General features: G+C 41.5%; 1 long non-coding RNA gene across 1 annotated transcript; it reads right to left on the bottom strand.

Moving 5' to 3' along the window:
• Positions 1-251: 251 nt before the first annotated feature.
• On the bottom strand, positions 252-10,730 carry LOC118498487. The gene is made up of 3 exons (XR_004900972.1): positions 9,912-10,730; positions 4,675-4,750; positions 252-2,781 (listed from the first exon to the last, which is right to left on the bottom strand). It is a non-coding gene; the product is annotated as an uncharacterized LOC118498487 (long non-coding RNA).
• Positions 10,731-26,450: the final 15,720 nt, after the last annotated feature.

Consider the following 26,450-nt stretch of genomic DNA (forward strand, 5'->3'; position numbering starts at 1 on the left):
GTTAAAACAGTCAGCAAGGCATGGCCAGAGGTATCATAAGCCCAAGGCCTGTATATGTGAAGGCAGAGGGGAATTTAAAGATCACCTGAGACCATCCTACCCTTCTCTGGACTAACCATTTGAGTAAGTGGACAGACACTAACAAATGTATTTTTCTTTCACTCCAACTCTTCTAGTACTACTCATTTGACATTTAGCATGTGAAGAGAAGGGAAAAATATTCAATCCCATTCCAAAATTTTTTTCCAGATTTATTTTTTTTCTATATCTTATCTCCCCTCTTAGATTTTAAATTGATTGAGGTCATGGGCATAATCTTAAAATCTATATCTTCCACAATATTAACCTACTTATTTATTCATTAAGCATATACTTACTGGGCTTTGCCATTAATTAACAGTGTACATGCTTATTGATTAATTCTATAAATATCTGTAAACTTCATCTGTGTATATCACAGAGTACGGTTTGCATTATTCATTAATTCATTCGATTTATGTATATTGCTGGGAAGGAATGGTATTTAATAACTTTAATTTCTCTTTGCAAGTTTTCTCCTCACTTAATGATCATTAAAATGGTTTCCTATAGGAACTCTCTCTGAAAATGAAAAATGATTCTATAGCTAATGGACAGAAGCTACAATATGGAACTAAAATGATAATATGCAAACGAAAACATCTCACAGCCTACAGGAGATTTTGACTGCTTATTTATGAAACCCTGAAACACGGGGACTATAATGAAATTGCTGCTAGACCCTTAGCTGTAACATCAATCACGGAGGGTGATGGTACGAGACTAAGTGATAAATTGTTAAGGTCAAGCTACACTCAATATGCAAACGCTCAATACAGAAGTGTGTGACTTATGCACACCAACCGCAATAGATTAAAATATTATGGATTCAATGTCTTTTTATTCCCAGTGAAGACCATCTTTAAAATAAATGGTATAAATAACTTTATATTAAGGTCACACCAGATTTTATTTCGCCTCGAAGGTAGTATAAGCAAATTACTTTGTTTTTAAGGAAAAAAAAAAACCTGATTTTCTTTGTCTCAGTCATTATGCAAACCTTAATCAAGCATGTAGGAAAGTCTGATAACCCAGAATTATACACACCTAATAAATTATGCTTTTTGTATACTTTTTATATTTCTCCTGTGAATTATTTCTCCACCGAATGCACCCATTTAGATTGTCATCAATTCTTTTCACAGTAGCATTCTAAGTTGTCTTCTCTATGTTTAATCACTCTTGATTCATATTGCACTCCTTCCTCTCATTGTACGCATCACTGCACATAAAAGCCGGCCAGTTTAATGGTAGAGGTTGGCTGACGTGTTTTGTCAGGTAATACATTAGTCAGGTTCAGAGTTTTCCAGAGATGCAGAACCAATAGGATACACACACACACACACACACACACACAGATACACTTGTATACATATATACTGGGTTTAATGACAATTCTTTTAACCAACATGTCACTAGTCTGTTTGGGAGTGAGGTGGAGCCTCTAAGCATCTTATCTGTGGTGCTCATGGTATGGGATGCAGAATCTTAGTAAGCATGTGTGTACATTGCTTAGTTAAGTATTTAGTTAAACCTAGAAACAATGCTGTAACTATCCCTCATCCAGTTTTTTTAAGATTTTAATTATTTATTTTTAGAGAGAGGGGGAGGGAGGAAGAAAGAGAGGGAGAGAAACATCAATGTGTGGTTACCTCTCATGTGCCCCCACTGGAAAGCTGGCCTGCAACCCAGGCATATGCCCTGACTGGGAATCGAACCAGTGACCTTTTGGTTCGCTGGTCAGCACTCAGTCCACTGAGCCACACCAGCCAGGACCTGTCCCTTATCTTTTTATGCCAATTCACAATTCACAAAACTATTCTATCATTGGTTGGCCCACTTTGTTCTCATGAGAAATAAGTTGGATCATCACAATCAATGAATGCTATCTATAAATTCTGAAACAAAAAAAATTTTTAAATCTCCTTGCTTTTGGGTTTCCACCCCATTTACCATCTTGCCACCCCAACCATTCCTTTTACTCCAGGTTGTTTCAACTACATTCTGAGAAGAGCACTGGGCAAATATGCTTTAGGACTGAGGTGCCACTGGTCAAGGAATGCCCTAGTAGCTACACGAAATCCAAACTCACTAGAAATAATTTGGTTGAAAGTGGCACCATCGAATAAAAATGTATGTAGAGCCACGTATGTGATTTTAAATTTACTACTAGCCACATTTTAAAAAATACAAACAAAAAACAGGTTGAAATAATTTTAGCAACCCATTTTATTTACTTGGATACTTCCAAAATATTATAATTTCCATGGGTAATCAAGATAAAAACCATATCAATAAAATATTTTCCTTTGGTTTTTTTTCACACAAAATGATTAAAATCTGGTGTGTATTTTACACTTATGGCACACCTTCATTTGGACTGGCCACATTTCAAGAGTTGGTAGACACCTGTGGCTAGTAGCTACCAGACTGAACCACACAGTGGCACTATAGTGGCAATTAAGCTTAACTAATGGGTTGCGTTGTTCAGAGTACTCATAAACAGACAGGTAGGTATATGTGCAAGTTCTCAAGCACTAAACTTATCAACACCTTTATTTTGTCAGATGTGGAGCTGCACAGTGAAATGATGTCATTACTTCCATTTCCAAGTTGTCGTCAGTTTATAGCAGTATTTTCATGTGTGTTGGCTGGTTTAATCCTCTTGACAGATCACTGAAGCAGAAGTAATAATAATATCACCTGTCATGAGTTTTATTATGCAGATTAAATGAGTAGAACCACATAAAAGCTCTCAGTGCAGTGCTGGAAATGTCAGTGAGAGCTCAGTAAGTGTTAATAATTGTCACTATCATAATTGTCATTACCAGGCATAAGACTAGGAATTACCCCTTTTTACAGATTGGGAAGCTCGAGACTTAAAAGACTAATTTGTTTAATGTGGCAGGAGCCAAGCTTACCTTCATTTAAAAAATCTGTGTAAAATTTTAATTCAAAGACTCTACTTGCTTATTCTAATATTTGAAACAGTACACAACTATGTACAGAAAAACATTCTTAGTCAGTCAATATACCCAGCCTCAACCATTACCAAAAACCCCATACTTACTGGTCCGCACTGTTTCCTTGCTGATATAACAACCCGCTAATTCATATACGTACACATGTGAGGCTTTTTTCCATTTCTGCCTTGTTTTGTCTTGTGCAAGTATGACGTCATTCTATAAGAACATGTTTCTGCAACTTGTGTTCCTTCCTTAACAAAAGATAGGCCCTGGCCAGTGTGGCTCAGTGGTTGAGCACTGGCCTGTGAACCAAAGGGTCATTGCTTCAATTCCCAGTCAGGGCACATGTCTGGGTTGTGGGCCAGATCCCCAATAGGGGTCATGTGAGAAGCAACCACACATTGATGTTTCTCTCCCTTCTTTCCCCTCTGTCTAAAAATAAATAAATTAAATCTTTAAAAAAAATTTTAAAAGCTAGTATATGTCCCTCTCTGGATCAATGGGATTTTATTGTTCATATTTTTATATGGTTCATGTTTTATACTTTACCTCTTTATCACATGTGGAATTTATTTGGGTAAATTCTGGGAAGATAAAATTTTTAACTTTAATTTTTTTTTTGCTAATATAAAATTGGGTCTTGTAACATTTGAGTTTTCAATTTTGCTATATTGACACTTCAGTCACTTCTTGAACCAAATATTTAATTGTTTTAGTTATGACAGCTATACACTGCCATTTGGCAAAAAATATGTATTGGCACCAATTACATGCCACCGCTAAACAAAAGAACCAAGAATACTTGTCTTCACAGAACCTGCATTCTAGGTGGGAGGAGCAGGCACTGACATAAGTAAATTTATATACCATTGGAACCTGATAAAGACACAGGTCAAGGGGGCAAATACACTTCCAGGTGAAAGGGAATCTGGAGTTCCCGTGTGGGGACCAGTTGCAAAATTAAATAAAGTGATCAGGGAAGTTCTTGAAGGGCAGCAGAATCTGCCACTTCACAATATGTCACTTTGGTATTTTGGTTCCATTCAGCTGGAGGCTTTTGAAAAATAACAAAGTTAGGGAGAGGCTTTCTCTGAACTGCCCTTATCTGTCTCCAAAAGAAACTCAATTGTCATAAATCCCTTCCCAGGGAGTTTGATCAATCACAGAAGATTGATTCTTATCACAGAGGAAGAGACTAGAAGGCAACACTACACCCAGACAAACTTTGTCACCAAAATTCATACTTCCCATCCATTCTTCTACAGATCCATTGATCTCCCTTAAAGGCCATTTGCTATCCCCTAAGAGACCTATATCTCCCACCCCCTTCCCTATTAGGATGGTATTCTAAGTATCTCAGGGAGTTACTCTCCCTGGGTCTCTGCCATGTATACAGGATGCATACATGTTAATATACTTCTGTTTATTTTATCTTGTTAATCTGTGTTTTATTACAGAGGTCTGAACCAAACACTCACAAGGAGAGAGAGAAAACGATGTGTCCGCCCTTATAGTCTCAATGTGAAGGTGATTTTTGAGCAAACGCTTGTAACATATGAAGGATGCGGCAGAGGGATCACGTGAGCTAGGCTATATAGGAGTGAGCCTAAGGAATATCCTACGCAAATACCTTGAGGAGAGTAGCTGGTCAGTTCTGGGAACATCAGAGAGGCCAGTGTGGCTGCAGTCAGAGGTCCGAGGAGAGCCTGTAGGGATGAAGTTGAGCAAAATAAAGGGAGGCTAGTAAATAGATGGCCTTATAAGCCATTGCAGTTGCAGTGACTGGCTTTTAATCTGAGTCCCATAGGGGATGCACGGCGGGTTTTGCACTGCAAAGTAGTGCCATTAGTTGACTTACCAGTTAAATTATATGTAAAACAGTACCTATAGATGTTATGAATGATTAGGATGTCCATTAACTGAGATGGGAAGTCTCCAGTTCAAGGAGACTGAGGCTGGTTAGGGATCAGTTCAATTTAATATAACTGTTACACAAGCCAATAAATATCCTGAGTAGGCAATTGTGTCCTTTGGAGTTCAGGAGGAAAGTGTAAGCTGGAAATATGAAACGTGGTGTTATTAGCATACAGACGGTACTTAAAGCCATGAGACTGGAAATGTGCATTCAAGGTGTGAGTGCGGATAGAAACAAAAGGAGTGGGTCCCACAGCTGAACCCAAAGGCATGCCAACATTAAGACAACAGGGAAGAGAGAATCCATCAAAAGAGACTGAGAAGAAACAGACAGTGACTTAGGCAAAAACTAGGAAAAAACAGAGCCTTAGAGACCAGGGGACTAAACTGTGACCAGAAGAGGAATTGACTCATTGTATCAAAATGCTGCTAGTAAATCTGTGTGACTCTGCCTTAACCAAAGATTTCTCACCTATACCTAAAGCACAAGCAACCAGAGAAAAAATATCTAATTTAGACTTCATTAACGAGAAATATTTTGTGCTTCAAAGGACACTGTTAAAGAAGTGAAAAGACAACCCACAGAATGGGACAAAATGCTGGCAAATCATATACTTATTTGAGAAGAACTCATTATTCAGAATATATCCATAATTTGTGCAGCCTAATAAAAAGGCAATCCAAGTCTTTTAATTGGAAAAAGGATCTGGATAGTTATTCTTCCAGAAAAGATAAACAAATGGCTAATAACTACAGAAAAAGATGCTCAATATCATTAGTCAGTAAAGGGATGGAAACCCAAATCACAATGAGATATCACCTGACATCCTATAAAACGGTTAAAGTTTAAAATAAAAAACAATAACAATTCTTTGCAAGGTTGTTGAGAAAACATTGCTGGTGGGAATATAAATATTAAAGATGTTTTGGAACAAAGTCTGGCAGTTCCTCACAGTATTAGACATAGTTACCATGTGGCACAGCAATTGCACCTAGCTGTGGACCAAAGAGAAGTTAAAACACGAACATACGAAACCTTGTGCACAACTACTGATAGAGCCATTATGTATAAAAGCCAAAAAGTGGAAATAACTGGCATGACCATGAAGAGACGACTGGACACACACATTGCAGCATATCCATACAATAGAGTAGAATTTAGTGATAAAAATGAATGAAGTGCACATACATGCTACATCAATGAACCTTGAAAAGACTATGCAGCTAAAAGAATACAGATACAAAGGGCCATATACTGTATGATTACCTTTACATGAAACACCTATTATAAGCAAATTTATAGAGATACCTGGTAGCATAGTGGTTGCCAGGTGCTGGGGGACGGGACGCCCAGTGGCTGCTAATGGTATGAAGTTTCTTTTGAGGGGATGATATCTCAGTCACAGATAGACTAGGGAGTTGCTCAAGGAATAGGATGATCTGGGACCGATTCATACTTACAACATAAACGGTAGAAACAGACATCAACACCAACGCTTACAGTGTGCCAAGGATTACTTGAAGTTGTTCACACATGTATTTATCAAGTTCTTACAAGAATCCTATACGTAGGAGCCAGAATATTCACTCCTTCCTAGTAATGACAAAGAGAAGGAAAACAAGTTTTGGTTTTTTAATTTTTTTTTAAGATTTATTTATTTATTTTTAGAGAGGGAGGGGAGAGAGAAAGAGAGAAAGAGAGAAACATGAATGTGCAGTTGCTGGGGGCCATGGCCTGCAACCCAGGCATGTGCCCTGACTGGGAATCGAACCTGCGACACTTTGGTTCGCCGCCCACGCTGAATCCACTGAGCTACGCCAGCCAGGCCTTGGAAAACAAGTTTTAATATCTCTCTTGGCATCTCACAGCCTGCAAGCTGCCAAGCTGTGACTTGAATTCAGACCATTCCCTGCCCAGTGTCCCTGCTTTGCCACCTCCCCACTGCACTTCAGGTCCTGTCATTCCTAAACCTGCACCAGTGTATGCCAAATATTTGAACCGAGCACTGAAGGCGTTCAATTCCTCATGTAGAGTTTGGCCCATCTCACATGGCCAAGGGCCCCTGAAGGGGGCAAGGCAGGGGCACAGTCCTTTCATCCTTGGCTGCTTTCCTGGTCTGGGCTGGCCTGGGTTAAGTAACAGAGAAGGAAATGACATTTCTGTCCTCTCCATACTTGCACTCTTAACCAATCTCCACCTCCATTTCTAGGGTTCTAGGGCTCTGGTCCCTGAATTTCTGTAATGTGAACTGTAGGTAGTCGTGGGGCACAGAGAGAAGCAGTGGGAGAGTTCTTTGTCTTTGTGAAAAAGAAAGCCATTTTCTAAGTTCCATTCCTAACCACTTGAGCACCTACAGGATAGAGAAGGTGAAGATACTTCCTAACAGAAGAAAAGAAAACAGGAAGTAGGTTGTTTTCTCCAGGGCCTTATAATTACCCAGGTAAATATAGCAGATCGCCACCACTGAGGGAGGGATGCACATTAAGGGCAGTGGGTTGACACTGTCTGTGGTTATGGAAAAATGCTGGGTACAGTCCTCATGATGTGGTGGGGAGGAAGATAAAAGCTACATGTGAGAGTGGGAGACTCGGCAGGTCCTCTTCCATGACTCCCGCTCTTTAGTACCCTGCCCAGAAAGGTGCTGATAACTTAGATTATGTGTAATTGGTACCTCTCCGAGTAGAGTAATGCTCAGCAAAAGCAATGTTTGTGGTGGCCTTTGGACCAGTGATGAGGGTGGAGCTGCAGGTGCCCGTGAGCTGCCTTCCCTGAACCTAGGAGGGCTGTGGCAGCCACCTGGACCTCAGGCATCCTCAAGATGGTAAGGTTCTAACTAAGGCCAGTGGACAATAGGAGTTAATTCCAGCTGATAGGACACAGTTCTCAGAATAGCTGGAGTTTAACCCCTAGTACAAAATAAGGTGAGAAATCTCATTTTGGGTTCTCCTGGAAAGATAGGCAGCCTTCTTTTATAGAGATCTGGAAAGGATAAGATAAATTGATGTGCAAAAATGTTGTGTGTTTGGGCTTTGGTTTGAATGTGTTCTCATCTGTTATTCTCATTGTCTTTGCTGATTGATTATTAATTGTGGCAAGTAATGTTCTAATTTTTATATATTTCATCTTTGCTCCACCACCTCATCTTTCAACTTCTACAATCTGGCCATGGAGTTTTTCTGAAGCACTAACCTTTAGAGGAACTTGGAATGAAGAAAAGGACAATTTCAGCTTCTATCAAGAATTCCTGAAATAACTTATTATGGGAGAAAATATTTGCAGTTCTCATATGTGATAACAGAGTTGTATGCATACAATATGAACAACTGTTATAACTCAGTAACAATAAGACAAACTAATTAAAATGTGGGGGCTATGGATATTTAACCAAATATAAACTAAGAGTCAATAAGCATATAAAATGATCAGCATTATTACTTATTAGGGAAATGTAAATTAAAAACACAGTGACATACCACTTTATAGTCACTAGGGTATAATAAAAAACAAAAGAGAGAGCCCTGGCTGGTGTAGCTCAGTGAATTGAGCATGGGCCTGTGAAGCAAAAGGTCGCCGGTTCCATTCCCAGTCAGGGCACATGCCTGGGTTGCAGGCCAGGTCCCCAGTAAGGGGTGCATGAGAGGCAACCACACACTGATGTTTCTCTCCCTTTCTTTCTCCCTCCCTTCCCTTCTCTCTAAAACTAAATAAATAAAATCTCTAAAAAGAGAGAAAGAGAGAGACTCTAAGTGTTGGTGATGATGGGGAGAAACCAGAACAATTATATGTTGCTGTTAGGATTGTAAAATGGTTCAGCCATTTTGGAAAACAGCTTAGCTATTTCTCAAAATGTTAAACATAGAATTTCCTTATGACCCAGCACTTCCACACCTAGTTATGTACACAAAGGAAATAAAAATAGGTCCAGACTAAAGTGTGTACATGAATGTCCATAGTAGCATTATTCAAATTCACATAATTGCCAAAAATGAAAGCAATCCAAATATCCATCAACTGATGAATAAACAAAAGCGGTATCCATACAATAGAATATTATTCAGCTGTAAAAAAGGAACAAAGTACTGCTACATGCTATTATATCTGTGTACCTAGAAATATCTGATAACTGAAAAAAACAGGTATAAAATACCTTGCATGGCATGATTCCATTTTTCATGAAATGTCCAGAAATGTCCAGAAGTGTCCAGAAATTCAAATCTAAAGCAGAGAATATAGATTGGTAGTTGAATAGGACAAGGAGTAGAACAGGGGGCCAAGTACAAAATAACAGGTTTCGTTTTGAGTGGGCATTCTTGTAAATTTGATTGTAGTAATGGCTGCATACCTCTAAATTTACCAAAACTCACTGAATTGCACAACACAATACCAGTACATTTTATGATATGAAAATTATACCTCTAATTCTGTTAGAGAGGAAGAGAAAACAGGGATGCTATATTCACTACACTACCTGCACAACTGTACCCAGGAAGATGGCCTTGCACAGATTATAATAGAAATTGCACTTTTGAGTAATGCTCCACAAGGCTACAGTTGTGGTAGTCTCGGGAACAGGGAAGATATCAAGCACAGCGCTCCTTTCCCTTGAGTCTCTGGTACAAAAATTAATACAAACAAGTGGAAAAATATATAGGGGTGCAATCTTTTTTCCTTTGCCTCAGGCTACAATATGACTCCACAGAGGACTGACTGGTCCCAATTTTTATAATAATTTTACGATTGTATATGTGTTTCCCTCTATATGAAACTATATTGACATTTCTCCTGAGAAACAATCCTGAATGCATAAAAAAGATACATGATATGAATTGGATTCTTATAGACCCTCAGTGAATGGATAATCTTGCAAATTGATTCTTGTTAAAACATTATATGAGAAAGTAAAGCATAAAGCACGTGGTAATATTTTAGAAAATGAAAAGTTCTATATCCACTATTTAGAAAAATGTCTGGGAAAACTGTGGCACATCCCCTTCCTCAGTCAAGGCCATGGACAGGAAATATTTTCTTTCCCTTGGTCCCAACAAAACTAAGTTCTCGTCCTCGCGAGAGACACCACAAACCAGACACCGACCTCTGCTAGCAGACCACACATGCGTACCACAGAGGCCAGAACAGGCAGTTTCATGCACCCCCTGCTGACCCAGGGAGTACAGGCTAGGAAGCCCAAACCTAGTTGTTTAAAGCTGGCTGTGCCCTTTTTGGTGAATCCGTGAAATTCAGTACTCAGATTATTCAAGGCCATGACTTGGGAATTTGAAACTGAAATGGAGTCCATTGCTTTGTGCCAAAATGGGAATTTATAGAAATAATATGAAGTTAAGTTCAAAGTCAATATACAAAATTCAGTTGATTCTATATTACCAGTAACAAATATTGAAACATGAAAAAAATACCATTTATAATAAACCTAAAAAGAAAAAATTCTTACATGTAAATCCAACAAAATATTTACAGATCTCTGTGGGAAAAAGATGAAACACTCTTGAAAGCCATGAAAAAATATATCAATTGAGTTATATTCCTTGTTTATGATCAAAGGACATTATTATTAATCTGTCAATTCCTGGTAAATTGATGGAAAGAGCAAGTACAATCTCAATAAAAATCTCGGCAAGCTACTTTGTAGATATTGACATTGATTTCATACTTTTAAGTAATCTAGACAATACTAATGAAGACCAAGTTATTGAACTGATACTTCCCAATTCAAGATTTACTTCAAAGCTACAATAATCAAGGAAGCATCATATTTTACAGAATAGAGAGTCCACAAATAGGCCTATGCAGATACAGACAACTGTACTTTGGTCATAGTCTTTCAGACTTTAGTCCTTTAGTCTTTATTTTTTTAAATATTTTATTTATTTATTTTTAGAGAGAGGAGAAGGGAGGGAGAAAGAGAGAGAGAAACAATGTGTGGTTGCCTCTCACGTGGCCCCCACTAGGGACCTGGCCCATAACCCAGGCATGTGTTCTGACTGGGAATCAAACCAGTGACTCTCTGGTTCACAGCCCGCACTCAATCCACTGAGCTACACCAGCCAGGGCTGTCTTTTAGTCTTTAGTTAACAATAAATGGTGATGGTACAAATGGATGACCAAATGGAAATAAACAAGCAAAGGCACAAACTGCACCTTACATGTAAATTCACTCAAAACTGTTCATCAATTTAAATATGTAAATAATCCTGAAATTGTCAAAATTAAATGAAATGATCAGAAACATAAACTAAACTCACCTGTCTATGAATGACAGAAAACAGACACTGGAACAGTCTATAAATGATAGGTGAGTAAGCACTTAGTAAATGATTAGAGTAATCAATATTCTTACTGCTTTTCTTAATAAAACTCAATAATTATAATAATACATTTAGAAAAGGAAGATAATAGTGACTATATAAATACATTTGCCAGGTCCCCAGAAACAGAATGGTGTAAATTGTTTTCTACTTTTGCAGCCTTATTGAGGTATAATTGACAATAAAATTGTAAGATATTTAAAGTGTACATCATGATGATTTGGTAGATGTATACATTGTGAAAGGATTCCTCCCATCTAACTAATTAACACATTCGCCACCATGCTGCACCTATAGCTGTACGTCTATCTGTATCTACACACCTACCTATCTATATTACATAGTATATAGTTCAGTGAAACCACTTAAGTTCTACTTTTTATCTATTCTTTGTTTTTATTAGTATTTCCTATCTTCTTTTTCTGTTTTTTTAATTATTTTTAATTGGTTTTGCTATTAGAGTTGTCCAGATTTTCCCCCTTTGCCCTCCTCCCCACCCAGCACCCCCTACTCCCTCAGGCAATCCCCACATCATTGTTCACGCCCATGGGTCATGTGTGTTAAGTTCTTTGGCTACTACTCCCTTTCCTGTACAGTATTTTACATCCCTGTGGCTATTCTGTAACTGCTTATTTATGCTTCTTAATCACCTTATCTCTTCACCCATTCCCCCACACCCCCCTCCCATCTGGCAACCAACAAAATGCTCTGAGTATCCATGAGTCTGTCTCTGGTCTTCTTGTTTGCTTAGTTTGGTTTTTAGATTCAATTGTTGATAGATATGTACCATACTTTGCTGCGTATAATTTACACATTTTTGCCCAAGGATTTTAGCAAAATTAACATTTCACCAATCCACACTTTTTAAGAAAGTTTGGCAGTTTTTCTTGGATAAACCCTTAGATTGTTGCAAGTGTTTCGTTAATTTCCAGAGTTGGGAAAAAGCTGACTTTGACAACTTTGCCAGCATTTTCATGGGTTTCACTAAGGAGCAGATTACACAGGTTCTCCCTCTACCATTCAGGAAGCCTTCACTTATTGCAGTGTACTTAAAATGGAGTGTTTACATTGCCAGCCATCTTTGTGGATTTGTGTACTTATCCTTTCACTTCTATCACTTTTTGCTTCATGTATTGATCCATTTATTAATGTAAAATATTTTCCATATCTCTGGTAATAGTTGTTGTTCCAGTGTCTGTTTTCTGTGATATTAACATAACTTCTACAGCTTTACTTTGACTAGAATTTGTATGGTGTATATTTTTCATACTTTGGTTTTTATTCTATCTGTGTCTTTATATTTAAAGAGGGTCTCTTGCATATAGCATATAATTGGGTCTTGCTTTATTACCCAGTATGACAAATTGACTTTTAATTGTGGTGTTGACATCATTTAAGTTTAGTGTAACTGTTCATAGATTTGGGTTTAAACCTACTATGTTGCTGTTTACTTTGTATTTGTTCCACTTGCTCTTTGTTTCATTTTTCTTCTTTTCTTGCAAAAGCAAGAAACCCTTGGACAATTTTTTATAATTCCATTTTCTCTCCATTTTTGGCTTACAAGTGCCTCCTCTCCATTTAAAAAAAAAATGGGGGGGGTAGGATTGCTTTAAATTTAGAACACAAAATTTTTAACTTATTATTTTCTGCCTTTAAATAATAGCATGTTACTTCATACACTGTGAAAGACCTAACAATAGTTTATTTCCATTTTCTACCTTCCTCTTTTATGGCATTATTTTTATCATAAATTTCATTTTAAAACCCATAATATGTTATTATCATTTTTGCTTTAAACAGTCAATTACACTCTGGCTGGTGTGGCTCAGTGGACTGAGCACCAGACTGCAAACCAAAGAGTCGCTAGTTTGATTCCCAGTCAGGGCACATGCCTGAGTTATGGGCCAGGTCCCCAGTAGGGGGCACATGAGAAGCAACCACACATTGATGTTTCCCTCTCTTCCTCCTTTCCCTCACTAAAGGTAAATAAATAAGATCTTTTCAAAAACAGTCAATTACATTTTAATATGACTTTATTTTAATTACATTTTATTGATTGTGCTAGTACAGTTGTCCCAATTTCCGCCCCCCTTTGCCTCCTCCACCCACCACCCCCCATCCCTCATGCAATCTTGGCTATAGGTCACTGCTTTTCATGAATTTGAATTTTTCTTGCTAATCCCTTCTAGTCTGCAAAGTTTCTTTTGAGAAATCAGCTGCCAGTCTTATGGGAACTCCAGAGCAGGGCAAACAGTGTGAGTCAGGTTGATAGAGTCTCAGATATGGCACCTGTCTGCCAACTCTGTGGTTGTGTTGGGGAAGGGCTCAGAAAGGGACTATGGCCTCTGCCCACCTTTCTGTCCAAGAAAAATGGCCCCCCAGCTCTCACCTTGATGCCAGACACTTCAGTTCCTCCCTGCATGCCACTGGTGCCTTTCAAGCTGCCACCCCAGTGCTGGAGCTCAGAGGGAGTGATTCTGAGTAAGTCTGTGTGCAGGTTCCTTAAAAATAACTGCTTGGTGGATTGAGCACGGGCTGCGAACCAAAGCATCGCAGGTTCGATTCCCAGTCAGGGCACATGCCTGGGGTGCGGGCCAGATCCCCAGTGGGGGCCACATGAGAGGCAAGCACACACTGATGTTTCTCTCTCTCTTTCTCCCTCCCTCCCCCTCTCTAAAAATAAATAAAATCTTTTTAAAAAGATACTGAAGAACAAAAATATACATAACTTAAAAAAAAAAAAAGAACTGCTTGGGAATCCAGTAGTTTCTTCTATCAACTCAATCCCTGCTGGGGGTTTTTTGCAACCAGAAGTTATGGGGACTTACCTTTCTGGCACTGGAACCCTAGGCTGGGGGGCCTGGTCTGGAGCAGGGACTCCTTGCTCCCAAGATATCCCTCCCAAAATTTTATCCATCACACATGGATGTGGGACCAGCCCATTCCTTGTCTTTGCCCTTCCTACCAGTGTGGATGGATGTGGTTTCTTTTTAATTCCATAGTCATCAGACTTCCACTTCACTAGATTTCTGGCAGTTGTGAGTGATGGTTGCTCTATATTTTAGTTGTAATTTTGATGTGGTTGTGTGGGGAGGCAAGCCACACTTACCTATGCCCCCATCTTGATCAGAAGTCAGTTCTGCTTTGTTAGCAAATTTCCATTTTACATACAGAGTTAACAACTATAGTCACTATGTCATACATTAGATCCTCAGAACTTGTTCATCTTAGAGTGAAAACTTAGTACCCTTTTGCTGTCCTCTCCCTATTTCTTCCACTCTCCACCTCCTAATGTTTTCTTCTTTTAAAAGATTTTATTTATTTATTTTTAGAGAGAGGAGAAGGGAGGGAGAAAAAGAGGGAGAGAAAGATTGATGTGACAGAGAAACATCGATTGGCTGCCTCCGGCACGTACCTTGACCAGGACCAAACCCGCAACCTGGCTACATGCCCTGACTGGGAATCGAACCTGGGACATTTCACTTTGCAGGATGATGCCCAACCAACTGAGCCACACCAGTCAGAGTTCCTGATGTTTTCTTAAAAATTCTCATGAGAAGAAAAAAATTATAACTATGATGCTGATGGGCATTAACTAAACTTAGTATGGTAATCGTTTTATGATATAAACATTTATCATTATGTTATACAGCTTAAACTTATACAATGTTATATATCAATTATGTCTCAATAAAAATAGCATCTTTATCTACATGTAGAAGTAACTGTAGCCAGATACTTTAAAAGATATCTTCTTCATTAATAGTGAGCCAAAATCAATTATATTACATTTCATAGGAATAAGTTTGAAATTCTCCATGTAAGTTCATAAACTAATATAGACATATAAAATAGAGAAACCTGTCTTAAGAGTTATAAAAAAAAGGTGGGGATATGAAACAGCTGAGCATAGGGTAGAGAATTAAAAGGTGTAGAAAATTTCTGCTTGCCTCTAAGTCATTTTATACTTTTATAAATTAATTAATCAATTTAATTAATTTTACTTTTACTAATTTACATTTCCCACATAATTTTTTCTTTTCTTTTTTAAGATTTTATTTATTTTATTTTTAGAGAGAGGGGAAGGGCGAGAGAAAGAAAAGGAGAGAAACATCAGTGTGTGGTTGCCTCTCACACACGCCCCCTACTGGGCACCTGGCCTGAGACCCAGGCATGTGCCCTGACTGGGAATCAAACCAGCCACCCTCTGGGTTGCAGGCTGGCACTCAGTCCACTGAGCCACACCAGCCAGGGCTAAAATGAGTTCTTGATCATCTGTCTGTGTGTGTTCTGTATTTCGGAAAGGCCTCTCAGGAGGGAGAAAGGCTTCAAAGAACTGGTGGTCCAAAAACCCAGCCAAGTCAGGCACACCTTTAAATAAACTCAGAACAAAGACATAGAGAGAAAGAAAAAAGAAATTACACACCAAGTCCACCAAACACAGCAACACAGCCACAAGTGCTCCAGAAGAATGAGGGCTGCACTGTCACCTGGGCCAAGCACGTAAGCCACCACCCTCAACCTGCCTGAGCAGCTCCTTGAAATCAGGCTCTGTCTCTGGCTCCATCTCTGGCTCCAGGAACTGAAGGCCATGAGGGAGCCACAGTCTTGAAGAACAAATGCTGTCACATCCTGGGGACACAACTCAGACCCCTTTGAGTACAGTTCAGACACGCAATGTCAATGTGCACACAGGATACCACTGCTAACCTCCTAATATTGCTTGGTCATCCTGGGCTGAACCAAACTTTCTTCCCTATGGGAGACCACACCATCCATTCATCCTTCCTTTTATCTTTTTTCTTCCTTACCCTTTTCTTCTTTTTTCTCCTTCCTTTCTTCCATCCATCCTCCTTTCTTTGTGTCCATCCGCTGATGGTACACACTGGGAGATACAGGCACCTGGCCTCCACTAGTGTTGGGAACTACCCTGCCTGGTATCAGAAGCTGTAACCCCCACCTAGGCTAAGGCTGAGGAAGTGACCTTGGACCCTGAGCCAGCAAGGAGACAAAAGCTTATCTCCCTGGCAGGAGCGCTGCTGCTTCATTCATAACTGAACCCCAAAGCTTGGTTGGTTAGCCAATGATGGGTAAGATTCCCCAAGGGGGGAACGACCTAAGACAGGCACAATCACGTGGGAGGCCCCCAAGAAAGGATTTTGGGGGCTACAGCAAAAGGGGGTGATGGACCCTCACTCCTTGGCTGTGATATAGCCTGAGTCCTCATCGTCTGGGAGAAAATCTCCACGTCCCTTGGCTGCCTTAGTTCCCTTGCTCCACCTAAGCCTGAAACAATGACAGGGTGGTGCAGCTCTGTGCTGAAAAGGGCAGGTTCCCTGGGTGATCAGGCCTAAGAAAGAATATGTAAAATCCTGTGAAACCTTCTTTGTTTAGAATGCTCTCAGTTGAATGATAAGGGTCCAAGGAAGAAGTAAGTTTGTTCTTTCAAGTTTTATAGCTCTTTGATCCTGACTCAAAATAGGCCCTCAGACTTCCTTGTTATCTATTGTTTGATCCTTACTTCCTAGCAATGAGTAATGAGCTTTTACCTGAATTCTTATGCAAATGAAACCAATAAAAAGCCTCTCGGACAGGGGACAGGGAACGGGCGCGCTCTCCCCACCACGGAGGGTGGCCATGGCACCCTCCAGGAGAGAGGGTGGCCAAGGCGCTCCCCACATGAGGAGTGGCCCTGCTGTTCCTATTCCCCCACAGGACATGGTTGTCTCTGTGTATGTTTTTAGCATGTTTTGACGAGTATCCGCAGCCGAGATGGATACTGCAGGCTGGTATCCTCCACACACTAGAGCACTGGACACAGCCTATGCCAGAGGGCGTTCCACTCCTCTGGAATTTGTTTCCACGCCAACCCTGTGCAACCATGGAGGTCACCGTGAAGCCAACTGTGCTCGTTTTCCAGCACAATCGAAGAGCCAGCATTGAAGACTGGAAACTAGGCTCTTATGAAGGCCAGAGGAGTGAGAGACCAAGACAGAAAAACAAAGAATGTGGGGGGCCCGCCATCTTTCTCTCCCCACACAATGCAGATCACAGATATCTGTGTTGCTCCTTCTGCCATGGGTACAGCAATAGCAACAGCTGCCAGCTACACTGCCATTCTCGCCACTGCTGCAGCCACAGTGGAGGCAGCGGTATGCAGAGAGAGGCTGATAATGGCAGTTAACAGGAAATGTTTAGGTATTAAATCACAGGGTAGAGAGATACAGGTTTAGGCTTTAACTAAATGTTTCAATTGATTTGGTTGTCCTGTAGCTTATAGTCAAAAAGTAAGAAAATGCTAGTTATTTCTAGGAGGCCTGCCTGCAAAGCAAGTTCCCAAAATAAATATTTAAAAGTACATCTTGCTGCTCTGGCTGGGTGGCTCAGTTGGCTGGAGCATCGTCTTATACACCAAAAGTTTGGGGGTTTGATTCCCAGTCAGGGCACATGTCTAGGTTGTGGGTTCGATCCCCAGTCAGGGCGCATATGGGAGGTAACCAATCAATGTTTCTCTCTCACACTGATGTTTTTTTTTCTCTCTCTCTAAAATCAATAAAAATAATAGAGAAATGCAGCTAAGTAAGCATAAAATAATGACAGCTTAAACAATAAGGTCACAAAATGTTTAGTTTCTGCACTTCACTTTAAACATAACGTTACTGATGCACAATCATGAGGTGTTTTGCAGAATCTTAATTCTTCACCTCAGTCAGATCACTGAAACTGTCACAAAGGCTCCAAAGAAGATGATGTCAGTAACTAAATGAGACTTAGGGAAATCAGTAAAGCTTGCACAAGAACGAACTAGTCAGCTTTGCTCGTGACCTCTAACAATTAACCCTCAATCATTGCCTTTAAAAACCCTTGATTAAAAAGGAACTGAACCTTAACTGGTATGGCTCAGTGGCTTGGGTGCCGGCCTGCAAACCAAAGGGTTACTGGTTCAATTCCTAGTCAGGGCACATGCTCAGGTTGTGGGCCAGGTCCCTGATAGGAGGTATGTGAGAAGCAACCACACGCTGATGTTTCTCTCCCTCTCTTTCTACCTCCCTCCCCCTCTCTTTAAAAATAAATAAAAGCTCAGGGGAAAAAAGCCACCTAAGAATTGAAGTTTTAAGCTCTATTTTCCTTGCTGCACACCCAGCAAATAAACAGCCCTAATTTTGCAACTACAAACTTGGTGTTCAGCGTTTGCCTCTGCTGCACTTTGGATGGGAGGCCCCTTTTTGCTTTGGGTAATAAGATGGATACACTGGGCACCTCTATGGCCCAAACCAGATTGTGGAGGCTGGGCATGGAGTCAGATAGGAAAGGGGAAAATGAAGATACAGTGGTACCTTGGTACTTGTCATTGATTTGTTCTGAAACTCATAAGGAATGCCGCCACCAATGAGTACCAAGCAAGCTGTAAGTGCTAAGACTTTTTTTTTTATTAAAATGTGATTAATACAGGGTTTGATGAGTTCTGAAGCTGACAAGAACCAAGGTGTGACTGTATGTGGTTACCTCTGGAGATGATGGTTGTATCAACCCTAAATCCATTGACCCTTAGACAGGTACGTCTCCCAAACCCACACAGAGGAGGGTCATGCCCTGGAGACATAGCCCAGGTGTCTTTGACTCTCCCATTACCTTCCCAAAATCTTTTTTTTAAATGTCCTTTTATGTCCCCCTTTCCACAATGTCCACTCCATAGCCCCCACTCTCTGCAACTTAATGCCTGCTATCAAAACAATTACTTTTCTCAGGTACCCGGGCCAGTTGTAGAGGTTGCTACCTCACAGGTCAGGTGTACCAGTTGCCAAATACCCTCCTTTCGGAATAAGACAGAATAATCCTTCTCAGAAGTGTTCCAGAAGCATGGGCTTTTGTTTTTTCCAGAAATTGTTTCACTGACCTATCCTCACCCCCTGTGGCAGGAACGGTCAGCCTCACTTGAACAGAGCAGACAAGGTGTATGAAACCCTTCTGCATATGCCTGGCATTTGTGCACGTACAAAGAACTTAAGGCAGAGGAGTCAAACTCATTTTCACCGGGGGCCACATCAGCCTCGAGGTTGCCTTCAAGGGCTAAATGTCACTTCAACTCCTTAACAGATAAGGAGCAGTTGCATTGATACAGTCGTAAAATTATTTAGGCCCTTCAAAGGCAACCTCAAGGCTGATGTGGCCCCTGGTGAAAATGAGTTTGACATCCCTGAGTTAAGGGGAAAGCTTGGTTTGAAATCCTGCTGGCCACCTAGTATCCTGATCCACTTCTCATTTCCTACTGATGTATTTATTACAAAACAAATGCCCTGGAGAGCAGGAAATTATGACTTGGACCTCAAGGCTGAGGTCCCAAGAAAATGGATGGAATTCATCCCAGTAGGATTTACCTGCATGGTGGTGGGTCCTTGCTCCCAAGGTGCCCTGCGTACATCAAGTGGCAAAGTCTTTCACAGTTTTCTGTCTTGACAAGGATTTTTTCCTCATCCTGGAGAGAAAAGTTCAAGCCATGATGTTAGGACATGTTTGTTAAAAAAATAATAATAATAAATGAGACTGGGTGGAACCAGCTGGAAGAGATCTGAGATCTCTCCCATAGGCCTCATTTGGCAAACAGGGCCCAGTTGGAACTGCCTGGTTTTGTTGGGGATTCTGTCATGTACTCTGGTGTGTCATTGACTGTGACTGGGGCCATGGTGTTTTATGGCGAGAAGCAGGGCTTTCTAGAGAGAACACATGAGACAAACACTATGGTAAGAACTGAGTTAATCTGGAGGTTGGTCTGAGTTGGTTTCAGGGACAGGTGCTGTGACTGCGGGTCTCAAGGCAGAAGGTCAGAAGCACTTGGAGTTTAATTGCCTGGAGCCTGGACTCTCAGAGCAGCTGTGTCTGAGTTCCTTCTTAGGCATGCGCCACAGGTATACCCTTGGCTCAGTGAAGGGAATTCTCTCCGTGAGACCATTGTTACCTGCAGGGTGGTGATGAACATAAAAAGTCCAGCTGGTTTTTTTAATAATAAGCCAGAAGAAACCTTTCAGGGGTCACAGTCAAGAATTTCATATGCAAAAATCACAACAGGCAATATGATGATTGCCAACCCGAGGCCTGAGGAACTCACAGACAGGGTAAGAAAAATAAACACTAGAGAGAGACAGAGAGGGCGCTCTCCGAGGAGTAACCCTTGGCTACAAAGATACCCTCCCCTGGAATGACTTCCCAGTAGAACGAGTGAGAGCCAGAAGAGGAAGCACTGTTAGGCCAAGACAGAAAGCTCAATTACAAACAGACCAGTGGTGAATTTGCCATAAAGTCTACAGTGGACTTGATCATACCATTCCAAGGTGGTTTGGCTCTTCTTGACCATAACATGATGGTGAGGTGTTTAGCATGGGTGGAAACAGGAGGTGTGTGTGTGTGCGCGTGTGTGTGTGAATTAGAGTTATGAGCACCTTCTCTGACCTCTTTGGGCCCCTTTCCACAAAACCTAAAATGAGTTCCTGATCACGTGTTTCTATGAATTTGTGTTTTGGAAAACCTTTCAGAATAGAGAGAGGATTCTTACAACTCACAGTTTGAAGTCCTGTCCAAATCAGATGCACCTTTAAAAAAAACCCAGAAACAAAAACATTAAATGAAAAGAGAATAACACTGAGGACATCCCCAAACACAGGAATACATCTAGAAGGTCCTGGAAAAATTTGATTCATGCATTAACGCCAAGGCTGGACAGCAGGCCATGTTCTTCCATGGACAGCTCCTTGGGATCAAGCTCTGTCACTGTTTGCAAGTGCCGAAGCCCATGAAAGAGCAATACCACATTGAAGAACACAGTGGGCACACCCTCTAGGTCACAGGTGGCAAACACAAGGCCTGCAGGCTGAATCCAGCCCTCCATCTTGTTGTATCCAGCCCAGCACCTTGTTTCTACCCGGTGGCAGCACCGAATTTCTTGCCCCTAGTTAAGGAGTAGTTCCATTTATACAGTCCTGAAGTTACCTTCAGCCCTTTGAAGGCAACCATGAGGCTGCTGTGGCCCCTGGTGAAAATGAGTTTGATACCCCTGCTCTAGGTCATAAGTCAGTCCCCTTTTGGGACAGTCTTAAGCACACCATAAATGCCATCCTCAGGATGAGATGCTACCACTAAGCTGTCAATCTTTCCTATTCAGCCTGGGAAGGCCCATTTCCTTCACTTCTGTGAGCCTGAGACATCCAGCTAACAATTTTTTCTTTCCTTCATTTCTCCCCTCATTCTTATTCCTTTCTTTTTACCTTCCTCTGTTTCCAATCAATTCTTCTTTCTGTTCGTTTATGGACTCAATCCAAGGGAAGGTATAGGTGACCAAGCTGCACTGGAGAATTAGACCCAACCTGTGCCTGCGTCTGCTCACCGCCAGAGGGCGACCCTGCTCTTCCAGAGTTTAGCACATAACCGCTTAGCAACCGAGGCCGGACTTGTGAAGTCTGCTGTGCTGGTTTTCCACATATGCGTCATTTGAGGGCCAACTGGGCTCCCTGAGGAAAAAAATGAGTGAAGGATAAAGGAGATAGAGAGAGTGCGCCCAAATCTCTCTTCTTACATTTTCCAGATCATAGATTCCTGGACCTCTGCCATAGCCACTGCAGCAGCAACAGCCACAGCCAACGCAGCTGCAGCCACGGTTACAGATGGAGTTGGTGGCACAGGGTGGACATGTTGAGTACTTGTGTGGCCTAAACATGATTGGGGTGTGTGGGAGTGAGTCATATAGAGGAGGGGATGAAGATTCCTGAATCCCACTTGAAGTGATGGTCATGTAAACCAAAAATCCATTCCCTGAGACAGGTACCTTGTCTAAACACAGGCCAAACAGGGCCATACGCTGACATAACCCAGGAAACCCAGCCTCTCTATTTGACTCCCAGGAAGGTTTTTTTTCTTTTTTTTTCAAGATTTTATTTATTTTTATAGACAGAGGGGAAGGGAAGGAGAAAGAGAAGGAGAGAAACATGGATGTGTGGTTGCCTCTTGTGCAACCCCAGGCACGTGCCCTAACTGGGAATCAAACCAGCAACCCTTTGGTTCACAGGCCCATGCTCAATCCACTGAGCTACACTAGCCAGGCCAGGAAGGTTTTGAAGGCAATTCTCCTTTTAGGTCCTCCCCCGCAGTTATGCCCCAGCAGCCTCACTACCCCAGGTCACTTTTCCTTAGGACCTGGGACAAGCTGTGTAAGTCAGTATTTTCCATGTCAGGCACACCAGTTGCCAGGTACCTCCGTCCTGGGATAGGGGCACTGATGCTTCTTGGACACCTTCCCCAGGAGCTTTGTCGTCTTTTTCAGTTGTTTTACTGATTCACTGTCTTTTTAAAAATTAAACATTTTACTTTGAGATAATGGCAGATTTACTCACAGATGCAGGAAGTAATTCAGAGACATCCCATGTTACCCTTAACCAGTTTCCCCTCAATGGTTTCTTTTATTTAATGACTTTCTTTATTTTCAGAGAAAGGGGTAGTGGGGGAGAGAGATGCGGAGAGAAACATCAGTGTGTAGTTGTCTCTTGCACGTCCCCTACCAGAGACCCACAACCCAAGCATGTACCCTGACCGGGAACCGAACCCATAATCCTTTGGTTCACAGGCTGGCACCCAATCCACTGAGCCATACCTATAGTACAATAAACATCACAAGGAGGAAATTAACACTGATGTGATCCACTCATGTGATTCAGATTTCCCCAGTTGTACACCTGTGTGCACGCCCATGTGTATATTTATAGTTCTATGAAATTTTATTACCTGTGTATGCTTGTGTATCCACCACCACAGAACAGTTCCAGCACCATAAGGAGCCTTCCTCCTGACCTTTTATAACCACGCCCACCTTCCTCTCTGGCCCACCGCCTCCTGTCACACCCTCACTCAACCCCTAACCTCTGACAACCTGGCAACTTTTGGCAATCTGTTCCAATTCTTCATACTTTTGTCACCTCAAAATGTTATATAAATAGAATCATATCATATCGTATCATATCATATTATATATGATACCTTTTGGGATGGACTTTCTAAAATCAGCATAATCCCCCTGAAATGCATCCAGCTTCCTGCATATATCAATAATTTATCTTTCTTTATGACTGAGTTGCATCCCATGGTGTGGATGTGCCAGTTTTTTTAACCATTCGCTCATTGGTGTATATATGGGTTGCTTCTAGGGCAGGGGTGTCAAACTCATTTTCACCGGAGGCCACATCAGACTTGTGGTTGTCTTCAAAGGGCAGAATGTAGAGCTCCTTGCTCCTAGTTAAGGAGTAGCTGCATGTATACAGTCCTTAAATTATTTCAGCCCTTTGAGGGCAACCGCAAGGCTGATGTGGCCCCCGGTGAAAATGAGTTTGACACACCTGTTCTAGTGGTTAGCAATTAACAATAAAGCGGCTATGAACAGTCCCATACAGGTTTTTGTGTAACTTTCCGTTTCCATTTCTCTGGAAGAAATGCCCAATGGCACAATTAATTACTGGACTGTATGGCATTTGACCCATTCTTGACCCTAGTTTCAGGTACAGCCAGACTTCCTATCACAATGCTGGCAAGCCATATGGTGCTCCTGTTGGTTGGGCTGGTATCTGTGGACTTTAAAAGAGGGATGAGGAGAACTTGGTCTCCCATAATGTCGGCCAGCAAATATCCAGGTGCCTTTCCTGTTTTCAGTCACGCATCTTCCCCAGGACAATGCTCTAAAAAAACAGGAAATCACAGCCTGTGTCTAACACCCGAAGTGCAGAGAAACCTATCTGCTTTGTGTACAAAATTGTTGCTAACTGTGTGCCTTTGTAGTCTAGCTCTTGCCTAGGGGACAATTCATCCATTAAGTGTAACTTTTACTTTTCTCCTGTATCCAATGGGGGGGGGGGAAAGCCTCATTCCCCAGCCCCCGTCCTTCATTAAATCCTTTCTTGCATGTTATGCACTTCCAGCGGCTTCTTCCTAAAAATGGCCTGTCTTGGCTCATGCTGCAGACTTTCCTAAAATCTCTCAAAGGGTCACAAAAAAACAAACAAGCAGCATCCAGCCTCGGTGTACCCCATACCTCCTGCTAAGCAGCCCTAAGGCTGGCACCAGCAGCAGCCGGCCGCGGCTGACAGCTTCGCCCTTCCCAGGCATCTGCAAACCCCGCACAAGTGGCAGCCATCTGCAGATCGCTTTCTAGCTCAGGCCAGATGACACCAGGCAGGGCATACACAATGGCTGACTTGGCCTGCACCAGAGCCCCTCACAAGAGGCCTCCTTTGGCAACACACTGGTGGCCAGCTGCACACCACACCACAGCGCTACCCGAATACCTCCACAAATGACACACCCAAAGGGTGGACTCGGCAGGCACCAGAACCCTGATAAAGCGACTCCTGCTCCCTAGGGTCAGCCCCTGCACAACAGCTGCTCCACTGTAGTCACAGCCAGTCCTGGCGACCAATCAGCCTGAGGTTTAGTCCTTCCCACCAACATAGCAACAGCATTCCAGGTTCAACTATGACAGGAGGGCACACACAACTCACACCAGGGACACACCTGGAGCACCTGGCTCACGTGACCAGGGAGGCTGCACCACTGGGCCCCAGAGGGCATCCACTGCCCAAGACCACTCTACCAAGACCCAGAGATGTAGCAGTGCTACATAGGAACACAGGGAAGAGGCCAAAATGAGGAGACAAACAAACTCCAGAAAAAGAACTAAACAAAACGGAAACAAGCAATCTACCAGATGCAGGGTTCAGGACACTGGTTACAAGGACGCTCAAGGAACTTAGGGGAAGAGTAGATGATCTTGGTGAGAACTTCAGTGAAGAGACAGGAAACATAAAAATGGAGATAGAAAACATAAAAAAAAAACACCAGTCAGAAATGAAAAATACACTGGAGGGGAAACAACAGTAGATTAGATAAAGCACAGGACTGAATCAGCAGTTTGGACGACAAAGTAGCAGATAACACCCAATCAGAACAGCAAAAAGAAAAACTAATCTTAAAAAAACAAGGATAGTTTAAGGAGCTTCTGGGATAATATCAAATATACCACAATTTGTTTCATAGGAGTATCAGAGAGAAAAGAGAGAGCAAGAAATTAAAAACCTATTTGAAGAAATAATGAAGGATAACTTCCTCAATAACCTGGTGAAGGAAATAAACATTCAAGTCCAAGAAGCACAGAATCCCAAACAAGATGAACCCAAAGAGGTCCACGCCAAAACACGTCATATTTAAAATGCCAAAGGTTAAAGACAGAGAGAGAATCTTAAAAACAGCAAGAGGAAAGCAGTCGGTTACCTACAAGGGAACCCCCATATGACTGTCAGCTAATTTCTCAACAGAAACTTTGCAGGCCAGAAGGGACTGGCACAAAATGTTTAAAATGCTGTCAAGGAAGGCCCTAAAACCAAGATTACTCTACCAGTAGAGCCAGTATTCTGAATCAAAGGAGTTCCCAGACAAGAAAAAGCTGAAGGGGCTACTTCATCACCACCACACCAGTATTAGAACAATTACTAAAGGGTCTTCTTTAAGGAGAGAAACAGGATAAAAATGTGTGAATACTAAAACAGCAATAATCACACACCTATCAACAATTACTTTAAATTTAAAAGGATTAAATACTTCCATCAAAAGACATAAGATGCTGCATGGATAAAAAACAAGACCCTTACATATGCTGCCTACAGGAGACCCACTTCAGATTGAAAGACACACACAGACTGAAAGTAGAGAGATAAAGGAAGATATTTTATGTGAATAGAAACAGAAAGCTCGGGCAGCAATACTTACATCAGACAAAACACACTGTAAAACAAAGGCTATAACAACAAAGAAGGACCCAGCTATTCCATGTCTGGGTATCTATCTGAAGAAACCCAACACTAAATTGAAAAGACATACATATCTATATTTTCGCAGTAACATTATTTGCAATAGCAAAGATATGAAAGCAACCAAAGTGTTCATTAATACGTAAATGAATAAACAAGAAGTGACACATACAGACAATGCATTATTACTCAGCATTAAAAAAGAAAGAGCCCTGACTGGCATGGTTCAATTGGTTGAGCATCGTCACACAAAGCAAAAGGTCGCCAGTTCGATTCCCAGTCAGGGCACATGCCTGGGTTGCTGGCCAGGTCCCCAGTTGGGGCATGTGAG

Source organism: Phyllostomus discolor, chromosome X, assembly GCF_004126475.2.
Source record: "Phyllostomus discolor isolate MPI-MPIP mPhyDis1 chromosome X, mPhyDis1.pri.v3, whole genome shotgun sequence".
Lineage (NCBI taxonomy): Eukaryota > Metazoa > Chordata > Mammalia > Chiroptera > Phyllostomidae > Phyllostomus > Phyllostomus discolor.